General features: G+C 40.2%; 1 protein-coding gene across 1 annotated transcript in view; it reads right to left on the reverse strand.

Moving 5' to 3' along the window:
• The window catches only part of si:dkey-19b23.10 (uncharacterized), an 18,133-nt gene extending 17,087 nt beyond the window's left edge, over positions 1–1,046 (reverse strand). The window contains exon 1 of the mRNA XM_032511581.1: positions 799–1,046. The gene's annotated coding sequence lies outside the window, so the exon portion shown is untranslated. The remainder of the gene's footprint in view (positions 1–798) is intronic.
• Positions 1,047–6,039: the final 4,993 nt, after the last annotated feature.

Here is a 6,039-nt window from a genome sequence, read left to right on the forward strand (position 1 = left end):
AGTAGAAGTAGAACGTGGCATGAAAAGAAAAGACTCATGTAAAGTAGAGGTACTTCAAATTTGTACTTAAGTACAGTACTTCAGTAAATATACTTAGTTACATTCCACCACTGATTTAATATTAGTCTCAGTCAGGTGTAACAAATGAACTGCTAACAGCATATAGTATATGTATTCATTTACACTCTCCTCAAAGCTTGGCAAACGGAGGCTCCGATGGTTTCATCTCAGACTGGAAATCATGTGTGAGCCTTTTGGTGTAACTGTACCTGGGTCAGGTTTATCATTTCATGATATCTTTACAAAGTGTTCACAATGAAGACATGCATGCATGTGGTTAAGCCTCTCAGTGTAAGAGCCTGTTTGGTGTAACAACATTGCAATACTACAAGTCCTGTCGAGACTCAGAAGGCTCAGAAAAAGCTGCTCGAGCAAAACCATATGCTTATGCATCTGTAGATGGACTTTCAATCGGAGCACATTTAAAAAAAAAATCAATGTAGCACTTTCATTAGAATAATTGGATATTTGTTCCTTTGCGTAGCTTTGTATTTTAACTGAATTTATCTACATTTACATGTATTCATTTGGCAGACACAAAGTTTCGTTCAAATCTAATCTCTTAACTCATGAAATTCCTAAAAATGTACCTTGAGTTAGTTTGAAAAAAAGAAGAATTGTTTGGTCATGTTGAAGAAGACTCAGAGGGACAGGTGGGTTTTTATAGTGTTCTATAATCATTTTAAACTTTCTCATTCTAAAAAACTAAATAGTGCGAGAATAGAAAAGTTGTCTTACCTATTAAGTTGTCATAACGACGAGAGATGTGTCGGTAGCAGTGAAGCGCGTGTGTGTATGCTGTGCTGGTAGGCAGACATGTGTGTGTGAAAGGGGGAGAAGAGAGAGAGAGACAGCGAATAAGAGAGAGCGATGTCGTTTCACCAAAGACGGTTGGCTACTGTCGCTCTTTCAGCCTTTTAATCCACTTTACCATAATGGCACTCTGCATGCATGTGTGTGTCTGTGCATGTGTGTGTCTGTGCGTGTGTGTGTGTCTGTGTGTGTGTTACAAGCTGTGTCATAGTGATGCTGGAAAAAGGAGAAAAACACCCTAGTGTGCGCCTTCAATTTGACACACACATACACTCACACGCACGCACACAGATACAGTACGTGCACATACTTTCAGTTTGAGTGGGTGTTTTTTTTTCTCTCTCTCTCTCTCTCTCTCCCCCCTCTCATCCCTCACCTTCTCTCTCACGGCCTCTTTGGTCTGTTGGTTTTTGAAAGGCCGTTTGCTTTGTCCAGGAAGGTGAGCATTTGCAATCAAGGTGTGATGTCAGTTAGGAAGAAAGAAATGTGTTTTCAAAACTTCCAAAAATCCCTTAAAGCAGATTTTACTTCTGTCCCATTCCCTGAGAAAAGGAACGTTGTTGTGCATTTTGAGCTAACATACCCTGAGTTTAGGTCTCCAGAGTTGGCTAACAGAGGACGAGTTAGCACTAAAGATTAGGGCAATTAAGAGAGAGAGGATTTGACAGAGGGAAGAATGGAAGCAAAGTGGATAGGAGTCGAAGAAACAATTAGTGAGGTCGGCAGATACCTTTATGCTAAGCTAACCAGCCGGGGGCTGTAGTCTTGAGACTATGAGTGCTTTCAGTTCTCATCTAACTAAAGAAGCTAATAAGAATAGATTTCAAAATGTCAAACAATTGCTTTATTACTTTAAATAAATAATAATATATTTTTTATATAATAAATATTTATTTGCTTTTAATTAAATGACCTTACATGAAAGAAGAGTTGGTATTCTAGCACTGTGAAAGTGTGGGGACAGTTGTAAGCTTCAGTATGCAAAATGAAAGAACACAGAAGAACACATAATGAACATAACAAAGAGTGCTCAAGTTTGTACATTTGATGAATTCAAGTGAAGAAAACTATCCTGTAGCCACTCTAGACGGATCCTGTAAGAGCTGTGTGGTGGAACATTAAAATGATCATTTGAATTGATAAAAACCTCTAGCAGAAAATACACAACATGTTTCTAAAAACCCTGAAGTTCCTCCTTCAGAGCATATCTGAAGTCCTTTAGCCCCTGCAGCACTGAAGGTGGTTCTGGAGTTCTCCAGTCTTGTTCAGTCTTTCTGCAGAAGGGGGGTTAATATGCGCCCAGCAGCTCATTCTTGTCCCGGGACGCCTGACATCATTCATCGAGCCATGGTCAAACTGAACAGGAGTGACTACATTCTGATTCTGAGGATCATGAAACACCCTCATGAAACACAAGTCGCCAAGCTCCAAATGAAGCAGAGAGGTCGACTCCATCACCTTCTGATGACTTGACAAAAAATAAAAGACTTGAGACTCAACTTGGACTGGTGAGTTAATGACTCAAGACTTGACTTGACGCATGATGACTCAGATGAGTTCATAGGTTGGAATGTTGTCTGTACAACATACAATAATATAAATCAACGTTGTCACGTCTCTGTCCATCAAGCATGCTAGCAGCAGCAGCCTGGGCTAGATGGGCTACTGATACCTTGTCTTTTAGCTATTGGAAGACCAGATACTACAGGTAGAAGTGCTTTATACTTTTTTAAATATATATATATATATATATATATATATATATATATTACTAATATATGATATATTCGTCTGTCTGTCTATCTGTCTGTCTGTCCACTATCTATCTATCTATCTATCTATCTATCTATCTATCTATATCTATCTATCTATCTATCTATCTATCTATCTATCTGTCCGTCTGTCTGTCTATCGATCTATCTATCTACTATCTATCTATCATCTATCTATCTACTATCTATCTATCTATCTATCTATCTGTCTGTCTATCTAGCTTTCTACAGTGGGGTTCAAAAGTTTGGGCACCCCAGGTAAGAATTTGATTAATGTGCATAAAGAAGCCAAGAAAGATGGAAAAAAGAATCAATGACAGATTAGACATTTGTATAATATGTCACAAAACTTTTATTTCATCATTTACACTTTCAAAATAACAGAAAACAAAAAAATGACGTCTGCAAAAGTTTGGGCCCCCTGCAGAGTTTCTAGCATGATCCCCCCCCTTTGGAAAGCTGAGACCTGACAGGGTCATGGATTGTTCTCATCATGGTCTGGAAAGACCAGGTGATGTCATCTTAAGGTTTAAATGCCCAGACTCATCTGACCCCCCCCCAACAATCAGCACCATGGCCCAGACTTATCTGACCCCCCCCCCCCCCACCCCCCCCCCCCAACAATCAGCACCATGGCCCAGACTTATCTGACCTTCCCCCCCCCCCCCCCCCCCCCCCCCCCCCCCCACCAAAAAATCAGCACCATGGCTTCTTCTAAGACTTTGTCTAGAAAACTGAAAGTGAAAAATTGACGCTCCCAAAGCAGGAGGAGGCTAGAAGATAGCAAGCTTTTCAGATGCTAATATCCTCTGTTGGGAATGGAATAAGAAATGGCCGTCATCAGGAACAGGGGAAGTTAAAGATCTGGAAGACCAAGAACGTTATCAGAACCGCTCGCAGGATTGGGAGAAAAGCAAGTCCAGACCCCCGTTAGACTGCCCAATACACCAGAAAGACCTGGAGACCCTGGAGTTGGTCTATACCAGTCCACTATAAAGAGATACTCGGACAAACATGGTCTTCATGGAAGAGTCATCAGAAGAAAACCTCTTCTACGTCCTCACCACAAAAATCATGAACATATAGACAAGCCTGATGCATTGTGGGAACAAGTTCTGTGGGACCGATGAGGTTAAAGTAAAAATCTTTGGCCGGAATGAGCAAAGGTACGTTTGGAGAAGAAAGGGCCCAGAATTGAATGAAAAGAACCTCTGTCCAGCTGCATTGGGGGGGGGTCCCATCATGCTTTGGGGGTGTGGTGCAGCCAGTGGCACAGGGAACATTTCACGAGTAGAAGGAAAAATGGATTCAATAAAATTTCAGCAAATTTTGAACTTGATGCCATCTGTGAAAAAGCTGAAGTTAAAGAGAGGACGGCTTAGAGAATGTCTAATCTGTCATTTGATGACTTTTGGAGATTTTCCCATCTTTTCTTGGCTTCTTTATGCACATTAGTACAAATCTTTACCTGGGGTGCCCAAACTTTCAAACCCCATAGCTATCTACCTACCTTTCTATCTGTCTATCTATCTATCTATCTGTCTATCTATCTATCTATCTATCTATCTATCTATCTATCTATCTATCTATCTATCTATCTATCTATCTATCTATCTATCTGTTTGTCTGTCTGTCTGTCTGTCTGTCTGTCTTTCTGTCTATCTATCTATCTATCTATCTATCTATCTATCTATCTATCTATCTATCTATCTGTCTGTCTGTCTGTCTGTCTGTCTGTCTGTCTTTCTGTCTATCTATCTATCTATCTATCTATCTGTCTGTCTGTCTGTCTGTCTTTCTGTCTACCTATCTACCTATCTATATCTTGGGAGTGCTGTGACTTGACATAACCCGGGACATACTAACTTGACTTCCCTCCCAAAATAACTTGAGACTTGGACTAAAGGACTTGAGACTTAGTTGGGACTTGAACAAAGATGCCTTGGTCACAACACTGACATAAAGCTTACCAAAATAGGCATTTGGAAACAAGCACTTACATATACTGTACATAAAGACCTACAGTAGTGGTGTATTAAATGGTAAAGTTAGTGTCGGTATATTGGGTGGAGTGACTCGCTTTCTGATTACTTTTTTAATGTACAATATCATGTTTTCACTCACAGGGCTTTCCATTATAAGGTGGCAGGTGAGAGTGGATGACACTGCTGTGTATCAGTGTCAAACATCCTTTGTGTCTCAGCGGTGCTCCATGAAAACTAATAAAAGGTCATGTAGCTTCATGTCACCGTGATGTAAAAGGTGTGTGTGTGTGTGTGTGCGTCAGACTCAGACTGAGAGTCAGTCATGAGTGTGCACGGCGGTGGTTGGGTTTCACAGCGGCGTGGGGTGTGCAGAGAGGTGCCGAGACGGGCTCTGATTCCCGGTATCGTCGACTTCAAACCTCCCCTGTGATACCACAGCACCACGGCGGCCCTGTATTGTACCAAGACCCTGAAACTCTGCTGAGAACGAACCAGACTTTCAGCTGTTAAAGGGACTGTTTGACTTTCTTCATCAAAAGGATCATTTTAAATCAATGCTTTTGAATGATGCATAAAATGATAATGAAACATTTTTTACACTGAAAGGATACAGCATAAGATGTCAGCGTTTCATGAATGCACTTTTTAAGTTAGATTGCCAGAGTAGTTAGTTTGTCAATTTGTATATTTTGTGTGGAGTCAAACATTTTGCACATTTCAAATGGGATTACAAGACACCTTCAAATACTATAAACCAAAAATAGCAACAAGCTATCTTAGTACATTTACTAACCACTATCACTACTAATCACAACCAAAAGATCAGAATAAATCAGAAGATCAGAATTTTATTGATGTCTTGATGTGTGAGCAACATTATGTTTTAGCTGGTTGAGGTGGAGTGAATTTTACTTTAAATACTGTTGGATTGTTGTATCGTTTCCCAAAAGCTTATAAGTTTTGTATTAAAATCATAATTTACAAAGGAACTAGTAACTGCAGCTGCCAGATAAAGCACATCCATGTTGTTCTCTCAGAATTGCAGTGGAGTTCTGTAAATGTAATAAAAAGCATGGAATTGAAAAACTTGTGTACAAGTAGCTCAAAATTGTACTTAAATGGTGACCAAATTAAAAAATGACATGGTACAAAATTAGCCCTATCCACCATCCAGCAGCAGGTAAACATGCAGCGAGTCGCTGGCTGGTAGCTTTGCCATCGTCAGCTGGTGAGCGGCTGGTAAAACGGGGGAAAGGAGGGTAACTTCAACCCTGAATACTGCAGCCTACTTAAATAAATGTACTTTCCGTATGTACCACCAAAAGTACAATTGTTGTATAATGTTAAGCCAATTACTGGAGCGACATGGGCTATAGTTCATACAGGGTTGAAAGGAATAGTTATATATC

The sequence above is a fragment of the Etheostoma spectabile genome, unplaced genomic scaffold, assembly GCF_008692095.1.
Source record: "Etheostoma spectabile isolate EspeVRDwgs_2016 unplaced genomic scaffold, UIUC_Espe_1.0 scaffold394, whole genome shotgun sequence".
In the NCBI taxonomy this organism is placed as follows: domain Eukaryota; kingdom Metazoa; phylum Chordata; class Actinopteri; order Perciformes; family Percidae; genus Etheostoma; species Etheostoma spectabile.